At 35.1% G+C, this 15,280-nt stretch overlaps 1 pseudogene; it reads left to right on the top strand.

Annotated features, from left to right (window-relative positions):
- Positions 1-1,051: 1,051 nt before the first annotated feature.
- Positions 1,052-13,950, top strand: LOC117324941 (annotated as a pseudogene).
- Positions 13,951-15,280: the final 1,330 nt, after the last annotated feature.

Genomic DNA, 15,280 nt, shown 5'->3' with positions numbered 1-15,280 from the left:
GGAAATCAATAATTTATTTATTTTATGTACATATATCGTTGATATGGATATAGAGGCTTTCCAGCCTGCATCCATTAATTATCCTAATAAATCCTAATAAATAACAAAACACGCACTAGATACAATGTATATCATCTCTTAATTGTATTCTGACATAACAAAATACACACTAGATACAATGTACAAAATGTATATGATCTCTTAATCATATCATGACATAAAAAAACATACAGCAGTTTCAAAAATACTTAATGTTCTTATACAACAAAACATAAACTACAACTAGCTATAATACGTCTTAAATATGTTCTTATATCGTGTTCGTATTCAAAGCCGTCCGGCTTGATTAACTTTGATTTGCTCTTAAAGAAATGAAATCTTAATTGTGATGACACCGATTGCCAGGAATAAACATATGACACTGAAACATTAGATAGGCACTGAACAAATACAAACACCAACTTTCAAGTTTTCTGTGTTTATGTTTCTAGAACAAGGGAAAAAAGCAAACAAACTTCGTTTTATTTTCTTCATTTCAACAAATTTTATTGACATGATGTTTATATCAATTGGATCGAATAACAGGCAAGCCTATATAAATTCTTTCCATGGTGGATTGAGTGATCGGATATAATTACAATCTTTTAAATTAATTGGTCTAAATATTTTGAAATGAAATATAAACAAAGGAATTAAGGGAAGTAACTATTTTCAACACAAGATAAGACAGAATATGTTACATAAAGCACTTGCACACACACATACACACTTTCATATAAATATAAACAAATATAACAGTGATTCAGTTCCGAATGAAATAAATAAACAATTGTAGACATCAAAGTTAATTAATATAGAGACAGTAGCAAGTGGCTTTATTTTCTTAATTCCCGCGTGAGATAATTTGGGAGAAGAACCTGTGTAATATAAAACTTAGTATCACTTAGGTATCTGGGTCTGGAATAAACTTATCGTGATTTAAAGATAAAACAGAAGAGCGTGCCGTTCGGGGTACGACATGTGGAACTATTTTCTCTCGGTGTATGAATATATCGGTCGGTGCACGGGTTGGGGAAGTAGACTGTATCAAACGTATTTGATCCAGCAGTTGGACCAGAACAGCAAGCATGAGGGAAATAGTACACATACAAGCGGGACAATGTGGCAACCAGATAGGATCCAAGGTAGGACATACTGATCTGATACTGTGTGATTAGGTATACAGAATGGCACCACCAATATATATAGGTATACAGAATGGTACCACCAATATCTCCTAGGTATACTCCACATATACACGTATAGCTGATACAGGTACTGAATGGTGATTTTCAAGCATGTCTAGGTATTGATACTATGCGTTGTCAGATATTAAGTTATTGCTCAATAGTTACTAGGACAAGTGACTGGATAGGTCCGTGAAACACATTCGTCAATAGGTGCTATTAATTGTTCTTCACTCTTAATTGTTCTTCACTCTTAATTGTTCTTCACTCGTAATTGCCCCTCATTTATGATCAATAGGCGAGAAATACTGGTAATTGTGGTGACTCCGTACTGCGTATGTGATATACTGAAAACATCCCCACAGTAGGGACTTTTACTTATAGATATAAAGATGACCATGTCATAAAGGAGTAGCATATCTAGAACAAGTTAGTGTATTAGTATGTTGTAATGTTGTAGACATGGACACCCTTAAGTAGGACTTCAGAACTGAAGTATGGACGCTCCTAGTAAAACAGAGGACACTGATTTCGGGCATTGTATACATTAATGTGTTCATTGTAAGATAGCCATGTGTAGTACAGGGAGATATGTACATGTAGGTTAAGGCATCGCTTTCATTTGTCTTAAATACAACTGCCACGGGTTCTGATATACAAGTTATAAGCCGCTGTGACCACCAATCAATGACTCCTGTATGACGACACAGAGCTGGTCCGATATCACCTGATGTATCCTACCTTCTGTATCACACGAAGTGCAGGTTTCCTCTCTCATTAAACTTGTCTTACTCGACAAGATATACTCGGTCAAATACTATCAGAAATGTGGAGCGTCCGGGTCTCTATTTCCTACGTGAAGGGTTATTATGTCAATACACAACTTGAACATACGCTTTCAGTTATGTATGTGTAAACGTGGCTGAGTTCACGTAGCTGTCACGGTGCCAGCATCCGTACCTAACATTAGAAGTGCCGATGTGAGATTTACAAGTCAGATCTGGCGGTCTGACTCACCCAGGACCAAATGATGCTGCGTCACATTTATATATGTATACAGTGCGAGCTACTTACAATATTAACTACATTGAACATTTACGTGCGTGTCAGTAATGTCACGTGACCAGGACTGACCTTGACGTCAAAGTACATCACTTGTGTTGTCAGAAGACAGCATAGCTCGCCGATTAAACTCAGAATTATTGTTTTAAAAGTAATTCGATTCTGAACTCACATTCAATGTCAGCAGGTCCACAAATGTAGCAACAATGGTTTGGAAAGGTGTTGTGAAATGGAACACACATGTCAAATATGAAAGAATTATCCCTTGCGTTTGACACACCGAGGCCAAGGACGAATTATTTTTAAAAGAAGGTGAAAGGTCACGGTCATGGTCAGCAAGTCCGCATTTGTAGTACCAATGGGAAGGTCTTGTAACAAGAAACACACATGCCAAATATGAATTGCACGCGTTTTGCTGTTAACATACTGTGGCGAAGTTGAACGTGTTTTTAAAACCAGGTCACGGTCAAGGTCCGGAAATGTAGTACCAATGGAAAAGTCTTGTCAAAAGGAATACACATGTTGAATATGAAAGCCTTGTATCGTGATATTAACTTACTGAGGCCAAGGTTAAAGGTTTCTTCAAGTGGGTCAAAAAGGTCGCGGTCAAGGTCAGTAGGTCCGCTTATGAAAGGAAGGTCTTGTCCGGGGGGAGGGGGGCCCGGTATAGACATTGCCACAAAGGTGTCATCCTGTTTCTCCCAAAACTGAAAAGTATATATCCTGTTTCTCCCAAAAACTTATGTAAACAATATAGGGAGAGTGTTGTTTTAACAGTTAGGTTAACTTCTACCTGTACAGGTAAATCAACGTCCGTGTTACCTGTACAGGTGCATTAAGGTGTCTCTTACTGAATGTATCAGTTGACAAATAAATAAACTGATAGATTTATCCATATATTCACAGATAGTTTGAATTTTAAAATAAAACGTGTAATTGTATTAACAATTTATGTATATAATTTATAATAGATTTATAGAAGTGATTTAATTGACTTCTTTTTAATAAGATGATAAATTAATTAAAGTTATTGATATCTTAACTTTTTTTTTATATATATCTTAACATTTTTTTTATATAATTGACTTATTTTTATATTCAATTCAATTCAATTCTTTTATTACTTTCGGCCGTACGGCCTATCAGTCACAAAAACATTGTACATGAAATACAAATTACAGCATGGCGTATACAACAGGAAATAACATATAGAGAATGAGACATCATAACTTCAATGATTGGTTTAGTAATTATTTCTTAATTTAGTAGCTTCATGTATATATTTTCCTAGAGAACACAGTTCCTTAACATTTCGTACTCTGAATAGCTGGATTAATTTAAAAACAGATGGGTTATTCCAGTAATAACGCCTGATGTACCTTTTCCTTAAATTTCTATAACTATTACATTCAAGAATAAAACTATATTCATCTTCAATTTGTTGTCTATTATTACACATATTGCAAAATCGTCTTAATCTTGGAGTATTGTTATATCTACCAGCTTCAATGGCTAAACAATGTGCAGATAGACGTATCTTAGTAAGACAAATTCTATATCTTTTAGGAATATATTTGGTAAGATAAAAAGGTAATGTTACATTGTCCACAAGATGTTTATAAATATGACATTTTGAGGATGACTCTAATAAATGGTGTAGGTGTTGCTGAGCTTGGTCAAAAATTCTCTGCTTAATAACTGGCAAAATATTGTCGATATAACTTGCATACATTTGCTGGTTTCCCCACACATGACCAAAACCAAGGAAACAATTTTTTGTATTACAATTTCTTAAAAATCCATATGCACGATTTAAAATACAATTTCGTGTAGTTGTTAACTTAAACCAGTACTTAATTATCCTTAGTTTCCAGTAATATTGTAGTGGAAAACGACCTAGTTCACAATACACCATCGCATTTGAGGTTGATTTTTTTACATTAAGTATTCTTTTGCAAAAATATGTGTGGACCTTTTCAACGCCAATTGCCTTTGACGATCCCCATATCTCGCAACTATAGCTTAAAATACTTCCAACATATGAATCGAAAAGATGAAGCATAGTTTCAATATTTAATTGCATGTGATTACATTTTGTAAAAAGTGCAAACATTGCTTTCCGACCCTGATTTGAAAGCTGTATTTGAATACTGTTGAATCTATTATTAAATTTCAGATTCACTCCTAAATACACATAGTTCTATTAATAATGCATCCTCCTTGCTTCATCTTCTGTAATACAGTACAAATAGTATACAGAAAGAGTAAACTAATGGTTTATTTATGATATAAATAGTGCTCATTTGTAATGTATGTATCAATGTGTAAATGTGGTGCTTATTATATTGTATTTTGAAGATAATATATAGTGCTTATTAGTTATCCACTGTACAAGTAAATCATATCATCAGTAAAAAGTACATATATGTGTGTAATATAAATGCATTATTTTTAACTTTTTAAAGTTTTTTGTAGTTATTTACCTGGATTTTGCAATTAATGAATGTGAGCGATAATTACCTTCTGTGTTTACTTAATAATTAGACCCCTGTGTAAACAAATCCTGTTTCTCCCAAAAAAAATTTACCTAGATTTTCAGTTTTGGGAGAAACAGGATTAAACCGGTACAAAGAAGGAGATGACCAGGAGGAATTACCTTGACACGGGATAGACATTGGTAAATGCAGATATAGCTTTTGTGTAATGATTTGTATTAACATTTTGCCATCGGTGTCGGATTGGATTATCCACAAAATATAACAAAAATATATACTCTCATGATGATGTGGATGTATGAGTGTCTGAGATTATATATTTTCTCGTGATTTTTGTTTAGATACAAATGTACAGGTTACTGTGGGACATTTACGGTATCACACAATAACAGGTTACTTTATGACACTTACGGTATCATACAATAAACATGTTACTTTATAACATTTACGGTATAGTACAATAAACAGGTTACTCTAGGATATTTACGGTATAGTACAATAAACACGTTACTCTAGGATATTTACGGTATCATACAACAAACAGGTTACTCTGGGATATTTACGGTATCATAAAATAAATATGTTACTCTGGTATATTTACGGTAAACTAAAATAAACAGGTTACTGGGATATATATGGTAAAGTACAATATACACATTGCTCTTGGGCATTTATGGTATCATACAATAAACAGGTTATTTTGGGGTATTTACGGTAGCATACGATAAACGGGTTACTGTGGGACATTTATTGTATCATACAACAGGTTACTCAAACTATTTACGGTATTATTCAATAAACACGTTACTTCATGACATTTACGGTATCATACAAGAAACATGTTACTCTGGATATTTACGGTATAGTACAACAAACAGGTTACTCTGGGGGTATTTACGGTATCATACATTAAATATTTTACTCTGGGATATTTACGGTATAGTACAACAAACAGGTTACTATAGGATATTTACGGTATCATTCAATAAACAAGTTACTTTATAACATTTACGGTATCATAAAATAAACATGTTAACGTAGGATATTTACGGTATCATAAATAAACATGTTACTCTGCGATATTTACGGTAAAGTACAATAAACAGGTTACTTTGGGATATTACGGTAGCATACATTAAATATGTTACTCTGGGACATTTACGATATAGTACAATAAACAGGTTAATTTCGGATATTTACGGTATCATACAATAACAAGTTACTCTAGGATATTTACGGTATAGTACAATAAACACGTAACTTTGGGATATTTACGGTAGCATACAATAAACAGGTTACTCTGGGATATTTACGGTACCATACAATAAACAGGTTACTCTGCGACATTTACGGTATAGTACAATAAACAGGTTATTCTAAGATATTTTCGGCATCATACAATAAACAGGTTACTCTGGGATATTTACGGTATAGTACAATAAACAGGTTACTCTAGGATATTTACGGTATAGTACAATAAACAGGTTACTCTAGGATATTTACGGTATAGTACAATAAACAGGTTACTCTAGGATATTTACGGTATAGTACAATAAACAGGTTACTCTAGGATATTTACGGTATAGTACAATAAACAGGTTACTCTAGGATATTTACGGTATAGTATAATAAACAGTTTACTCTCCCAAACGAGATATTGAAAGTAGATGTAATTGAACACACGCCAAAAACACAAGGTAGCGACCAATCAACAAAACTGATTTGTCTTGAAAACTGTAGTTGCAATTGCAAAATATTCTGGATGAAATGGCTTCACAATGATGATTATTTTCATGCTTATAAGAACCTTGATTAATTTTCAAACGGCAAACAGGCGCCCTATTACGAAAACAGTAATTTTCTGCACGTTATTTCGGGCGACAGGCAGTACCATTGTCGGAGTAGCGATAAATCAGATCTGACTAGCGATTAATGCTACTCTGTAATAAAATCCATCTGGTAAGTTGTCGGTAGGCTTTATGATGTCTGCAGCCGAGTTAATGACTGATATATGTTAATTGGTGTTAGCTAATGGTTGCCGATATATCCTACATACATGTATAACATTTAAGTCTTTGTATGATGTTTTGTCATTACTAATAATTTCAGCACATTGTTTCATAATTATACACTTTACGTTGTACGGGGAAACACAAATTTGGTTGTTCTCTTCACGCTGTTCATCGAACTGTTAAAGACATGAATTTACAAAGAACAAATAATTACATTACTGTATTAGTCATATGCAAATAGTATTATACATACACTTTATAAAAGATTATAACACCAAAACACACTAGAGATTTCTATAGATTTAAAGCAAACAAAGAGAATGGTACCAGGTGTTCCGGACAAGTAAGCGTCCGTCTTACAAATATAGGTCAAATCCGGGTGAGGTAATGAGAACTGGTGTGATATAATAGTCATTAAAGACATGTGTATCAATGAGTAGTATTGCATATGTACTATAGCTAGAGTAGGAAACAAAATGCTATAATGCCTGCCGTATTATACAATTAATATATGTGAAAACTGTTTACGGGTTTTAAAGTTAATGTCTTTATTACTTATCTAGATATATACGTTTTATGAGAGGAATTCACTTTTCTGTTAGGTCACTGATGAATCGTCAGTGAACTGCTGAGTTTTACTGATTGTCATGACTGATGAGATTGAATGAAAACCACGTTAAAAATTACTTATAAGTTGAATAGAGAAGTTTTCTGTCAAACATCTTCCAATGATTTTCCACTTCAGTGTTTTACTTACCTTTCACCGATTCACTAACTGTTATCGTTCAGACTGACATATTATATAGTGTTATATCTGTACTGAAGTATTTTATTACATAAACAAATCACTTAAGTCCGTGTGATTAAGCTATGACCGACATACGTTCCACACGGAATTCTGTACACCAGGACACGTTTGGTTTGTTGCCATAGCTTCTTCGCACGCGTCGCATCTCGCCATGTCTCCTTGGTAACCCCTCAGCCTTGGTAGGTATGCGGTCGGCACTGCCTGCTACTCGTAACAAGCCTCAACTGCATGTGTTGTGCAGTTAACGCCGGGTATAATTAATGTTACAAGTATCCACGTTGTCTCGGCGCTGTAGACAAGGTTTAGATGTGTAGTAACATGTGGATACTCAAACTTTATTGAAATCTCAAGAATGTCGATAAGAGCAAGGAAATTAGAACAAGAAATCATTCTGTAATACGTGAAGAGTTTTGGAGCTTTTAAAGATTGTGGTGTATGAACACATGGTTCTTTTTGAACAGTAAAATCTACTTAAAATAAAACGCTACGCATACTTACAAGTAAAGAAGAATGATAAAAGATAGGAAACATGTGCGACCAAAGTAGTTCTCAATATTAGCTGCCGTTTAACACAACAAGGTGTTTTAACTAAACCTGCAAGAATTACTGCTTGCTTACTTATAAAAAACATCAACATAAAACATAAATTACTTACAAATGTTGGAGAAGAAGATATCAATTTAATCTATCATACCCATACTTTATAACGTTATAATGTTTGGAGTATTTATATCGACATTGATGAAGTATTAAAACCTTTAAATCCATCAAACAGTATTGTCTGACCCATTCATACGTTCTATGTATCATTTTCTTTGTTCGGCACACTATTGTTATATTACCTAGACTTTTTCAGAAGCATCACATTGCGAGACTAAACCGTTATGTCATACAGCACGACTCTGCCATGAATTGAAGAACTACGATTTTGTTACCTTATCAAGCCTTTATCCAGACACATTTTCCTAAATCATAATACATCACACAGTAATGGGAAGTGATACAGTAGATATGATGTATGACACACCGCCATTCATAACTTAATGATCCATACGTGTAAGTAATACGAAAAGTTAAGATAATGAAACTGTTCTATAACGATTACGATAATGTATGTTCTCTGTTTAATGTTGATGACTTATTGTTTGTAGTTTTGGGAGGTGATTTCCGACGAACACGGGATAGATCCTATGGGGATGTACCATGGTGACAAGGACGTCCAGTTGGAGCGGATTAACGTCTACTACAGTGAGGCCTGTGGTAAGTCCATCTCCATTGCGCATGCTCGAAATCGAATAGTTCATGAGTCAAATAATTGCTTTTGGCCTGATTAGATTACAGATGAACTTTATTTGCAATGATATATATATATTCTATGCGAACGGTTAAATGTCAGGTCATTAATATTCGGCATGTCGAGATAGAGATTATAGTTCAAAATAAAATTTGTAGTTGCATGAACATGTCACACCAATTAGCCAGAATGGAATTATTTAATTTTGAGCTTTCGAGTTTATCGGACAGGCTAGTTGACGGGCCCAATTCAATAGATCAGAATTTAGAGAGAAGAATGTGCTTAAGTTAATGTTAGCGGATACAATGCCGAAACGGACATGTTAACTGGAATCTAACATGGGATCTAAATGGAATCTAACATGGGACTGTTCCGAGGCCAGGGACATCTGAACCCTCCACGTCATATGGCGCTTGTCAACAGTCTTTCCCTACCCCGTGTGACATCGAGTTATCCCATCCCTAGCGATCACGGGATTACCCTGTAGAGTATTTGAGTAATAATGTGATAATCATGTTAGAGATATCTAACCAGGTCATACTTCATATCTAAAATGCTTAATCTGTTATTTAAGGCCGTAACTAGGTTTTATGTAATTAACAAGGACAGATTTAGTGGTTGAAGAAAGGTCAGTAAGATTTTATATAATTAATGATTATGATAACTCCGAAATCAACTTGACGATTTAATACGGTTTCTCATATTTACAGGTGGTAAATATGTCCCAAGGGCTGTTCTACTCGACCTTGAACCTGGGACTATGGACTCGATCCGCTCGGGGACATTTGGACAACTATTCCGACCTGACAACTTCGTGTTTGGCCAGTCAGGAGCCGGTAATAATTGGGCCAAAGGTCACTACACAGAGGGCGCTGAATTAGTGGATTCTGTGTTGGACGTGATTCGACGAGAGTGTGAAACATGTGACTGCTTACAAGGCTTTCAATTGGCCCATTCCTTGGGAGGAGGTACTGGGTCAGGAATGGGCACTCTCCTGATCAGTAAAATTCGAGAAGAATATCCGGACAGAATCATGAATACCTTTTTCTGTAATGCCATCCCCCAAGGTATTATTGAATTTCTGCTGTTTCTTAGACACCTGTAGAGTAGGGGTCCAGCATATTTCGTATACAGCAAATATGGTGCCGATGGTTTGCCTCTAAGATCAGCGTTTAGCAAACGCCCCACATTTCTCAATTTCGTGCAGATGTTCTTGTATTTATATGTTCTGTTTCGGTTTTGAAATGCCTGTTATTTCCAGGTCAGAGGTAATATATTGCAAATCTCGCTATTGAACTAAATAAGTACAATATTGATATGGAAAACAACATGCCGGATACTTATCTGCCGTCTACTCTAGTTGATTCAGTAGGTCATAATGCCATTGGTGTATTTAAGTGTAGATATATCATCTTCATGGTACATCCGCATATATTAACGAACGTTTATAATTTCCGTGTACTTTATTTAGTACAGAAACTAAAACAAAGAATGTGTCAGCGTAATAACATTGTCCACAGATCAAAATACAGTGTCGGGGAAACAGAAAACACCGACGTTAAAACGAAATGTAAGCTCTAATTCTAAATCGACAAAGCGACGGCAAAAAGGTCACTCTAATTCTAAATCGACAAAGCGACGGCAAAATGTTAGCCCTAGTTCTAAATCGACAAAGCGACGACGAAAAGGTCACTCTAATTCTAAATCGACAAAGCGACGGCAAAATGTTAGCCCTAGTTCTAAATCGACAAAGCGACGGCGAAAAGTTCACTCTAATTCTAAATCGACAAAGCGACGGCAAAATGTTAGCCCTAGTTCTAAATCGACAAAGCGACGGCGAAAATGTCACTCTAATTCTAAATCAACAAACAGACGGCGAACAAATGTGAAAAAAAAAAAAAAAAAATGAAAATTTGCATTCAAAACCTTAAAAAGTATACAGGGAATAAAATCAAGGCCCATATTCACGAAACTATTTACATCCTCATGTATGAAATCTGTGTTCAGTGCAATTTAAAAAAAAAAGTTACTGGATAATGAAATAGTAGTTTAAAAGAAAAAGATATACATTGAAAATAAGATATCGTTTGAAGTCTTCCAGGAATCTCTTCAAACCATTGAAAAAAAGAATATTAATACAGATATCAGATTTACCACCAAATGTATTTGAAGCTGAGCACAATATGTTAATTGGAGCATAAATACCGTTTCAATAATACTGGCCATGGTGTCTTCTCTATCGACCGTTATATAACTAAGTAAAACACAAGATACGGACGGAACCTAAAGGTGATATCACCCGGTATGTACAGATGTTCGCGTCCACATATGGTGACCGTAATGTTGTTTCCTTACAGTAAATGAATACCGACAACGGAGTTCAATAACATATACACCAAGGACGGAACAAAGTGTAAATAAGGACTGGTGTCGTCACCGTAGTTTATAACTATGGACATATCCAAACTCCATAAAAAGAAAACCATTGTCACATAACCTGTACATCTGTATCAGTAATCTATTATGTCACACATTTTGGATGCCATAGTAGTTGCATTTGGCGACGGATTCTTCCTTCGTTAAATTTTTTCCGCTTTCTTCACAAATGACGTTATTGAATCGACAAAAAGGATGGCATCGTAAACGTTCTAATATTATACACCGAAATAAAATAAGTATTTATGAATTGATATGGACCATGAACGAACATGAGATCCCTTGATATATAAGTACTATTGTGTATCCGTGTGTAACAACTCTTTCTTTCTAAGACTCACTGAATCTGGCTTATTAATGAAATTATTGTACTTTTGTGTGCATTTCGTTTAATACCGAGAATGAAAAAAACAATTAATATATATGGTTTGACTGGGAAGAATAGGTGTTTTGAAATATGACCTAAATATTATAAAGGTACTGTAATGTGGAAGTACTGGGGTCTTGGAACTAGCTATGATGCAATCATCGCTCTTATATATTTACCGGCAAATGAAACTTCGTTCGTTTCAAACAGTTGGACCATCTACATATATCGAAAGTTTTATGTAGAAGGTGTCAGTTACTCGGGTACACGGGTTGTCATATCACCTCTGGTATAGTTGCACCTAGACACGCCGTATTCAGTCATGCATACCGTTTTGAATCTGTAAATAGCGTGCTCAGTCATGCATTCCGTAATGAATCTGAATAAAGAAGTTAAATCGTGCATCCTTTATTGATATGTATGGTGAGCGCTGTCATGTAGTTACCTACTTGTCACCTTTTGATTCGTTTTAATGGTGACATGGTTCAGATTATACTCGTGTACTAAATGTTTCTTTGAAATCCAATATTGGAAATTTTAACATTTATTGATTAATTGGTCGTTTGTCCTGTCCCATCCAGATTTTGACCTTTAACCTATTGAATGTTTTGCTGGTCGCCTTTTAGCCTCATTAGTCCTAGAAGAACGATTTAGCTGCATAATGCAGCTTAGATCATTTTAAATATACTCTATCTTACCCCTCAATCTGTATTTAAAGGGTGCCCTTTGTACAATATCCTGATAGTTGCAAATCTTGTGTTCAATACACTTAGATGACTATGTATTAAATGCCACATTGCAACTTTACGTCATTTTACTCTACATAGAAATACTGAGTCTTCACCACGATGAGCCACACTGATAGACACAGCAACATGGTTATTTGTACCATAGAAATAACTGTATTGTAAAACATCCTTCGACTGACGGGGGAAAACTAAGTTACTTTGAAAACAAAGCTTGTAATGAAACAGTGTTCAATTAACGTTCGGTATCGGGAATAAACATAAAATGATCTTTTTAGATATAATTGGTATCGGCTGAATACTAACTAAAACATGTGGCTAAATGTTCATGTGTTATTGCAATTTTGTAATCATATGCTGTTTTTACCTCTTTTTGCAGGTTTCTGACACAGTTGTCGAACCTTACAACGCCACTTTATCTGTCCATCAACTCGTAGAAAACACAGACGAGACATTCTGTATCGACAACGAGGCTCTGTACGATATTTGTTTCCGGACCTTAAAACTAACCACACCAACATACGGGGATTTAAACCATCTGGTTTCCGCCACAATGTCTGGGCTAACGACCTGCCTCAGGTTTCCGGGACAGTTAAATGCCGACCTAAGGAAACTTGCTGTTAACATGGTGCCTTTCCCTCGTCTTCATTTCTTCATGCCAGGATTCGCTCCCCTTACGTCACGAGGAAGCCAGCAGTATCGGGCGCTCTCTGTTCCGGAGCTCACACAACAGATGTTTGACGCGAAAAACATGATGGTAGCTTGTGATCCTCGACACGGTCGCTACCTTACCGTGGCGGCCATGTTTAGAGGCCGTATGTCCATGAAAGAAGTGGACGAGCAGTTGCTCAATATCCAGAAAAAAAATAGCAGTTACTTCGTGGAGTGGATTCCTAACAACGTCAAGACAGCAGTGTGTGACGTCCCACCTCTAGGGCTAAAAATGTCTGGCACTTTCATTGGCAACTCGACGGCTATACAGGAAATTTTCAAGAGGATATCAGAACAGTTCACTGCCATGTTCCGTCGTAAGGCCTTTCTTCACTGGTACACTGGTGAGGGTATGGATGAGATGGAGTTTACAGAGGCCGAGTCCAATATGAACGATCTTGTGTCCGAGTACCAGCAGTACCAAGACGCTTCTGTTGACGACGAAGAGGACTATGAAGAGGAGGAGGAAGACATTGACGACGAATAAACTTTTTACTGATTTGGAAATATAATTTGATAAAATAATTTTACAATTTTATACAAAATAAATCTAAGACTATGAAGTATTATGTATATTATTTACAGTGGGGATCGTGGTTGTTAACAGTATAAGTGCCTTAATGTTCGCCTTCCTTTGTCTTCATGTTAGGATACATGTTGCATCTTTTTATAACACTTTTAATTGTTCAATAATTATTGCTGTTTCGATGAAAAAGTCCAACAATATATTGTTCACTGTTCATTATCTTGAATTTTATCAACATGTTTATTGAAATAAATATTGAACGTTGAATTTTGTTTCCATTCCCTCTTTTTATTTATTAGTTGTATATTTCATAAGCGATGGGATTCTTTTTGGTATTCCTTATCACATATTGAATATGGATTGTCCACATGAATATGTAACAGCGAAATCTAATTATCTTAATATAGGTATATCATCTTGTAGGCCAATTAGTAATTAAACTCCCAATTCTAGGTATATCATTTTGATAAATACAGTTGTGTGTCTTCAAATCCAGAGAGCGATCGATAAAAATGAATGTTTTATTGTCATAGACATTAGTACAATTATCCTGAAGTACAGATATATCCATGTAATTACTTGACATTTGTCTATAGACATTGGTACAGTTGCGTCTCATGGGATGTTTAAATCTTAGTTGTCGTGAAGTAAAAATATCTTGGACACAATGTTATCTTGATTCACTCACCAAAAGTATCAGTATAATTATAGTGCATCTTGTGATGAGTTCGTCGGATATGCGTGACGATGCTAAATGCAGTATTTATGATGATTAGGCAATTATTGTGACATAAAACGCACACAAAGACGATAATGTACTTCAGTTTGCTGCCAGCATTAATGTTGTAGATGTGTTCACAAATATCTCTGTGAGACAAATTGCCTAATTTTGGGATGACCTTTGAGTCCAAAGTCACCTTTGCTGTTCTGACGAATATTATCTATCCGTTTCGATGAACTAACGTTCACACAGGTGTTATGATTATTTAACACGAAAGTAAGATTGATGAATGGTATTACTTTTGCACATCCTTATGTATTTTGCTTGTGTGCATATATACATATATATATATATATAACTTACATAAGTAGGATTTATAGCACACAGCGTGTATTATATTCAGATGTGAAATTCTACCTATAATGACCAATATAACGCTATATATTACAGATATAAGCCTGTATAATTCCTCTCATAAAACACTTACTTATACAACAACTGTCACATTGCGTCCGCGTGTATTTATAAGGTAATGAATATTTGTGAGTCATACTGTAGTTAAAACACATACTTATTGAATTACAAAATAGGACAGGCGACCTTTTGCAGAAGATAACTCATTTTAGTACAATATCAACATATAAATAGATTCCTTTGTTCCTATTGTTGTTATTGTGTTGTACGACATCATCAGTTAATTCTGTCCATATATTGCCCGTGTTACGACTGATTAAATTTCCCTAATGCTTCAATATTAATACTGTTCACCATGTTTTACATCATAACTTTCATGTGAATATAATAATAATGAATTCGTTAGATTTATAAAAGTACTATATGAGTTTAAGTATGAATTAAGTTGTGGGGATGGGGACA

The sequence above is a fragment of the Pecten maximus genome, chromosome 4 (genome assembly GCF_902652985.1).
Source record: "Pecten maximus chromosome 4, xPecMax1.1, whole genome shotgun sequence".
NCBI classification, from domain to species: Eukaryota; Metazoa; Mollusca; class Bivalvia; order Pectinida; family Pectinidae; genus Pecten; species Pecten maximus.
This window is presented reverse-complemented; position numbering and strand designations above follow the sequence as displayed.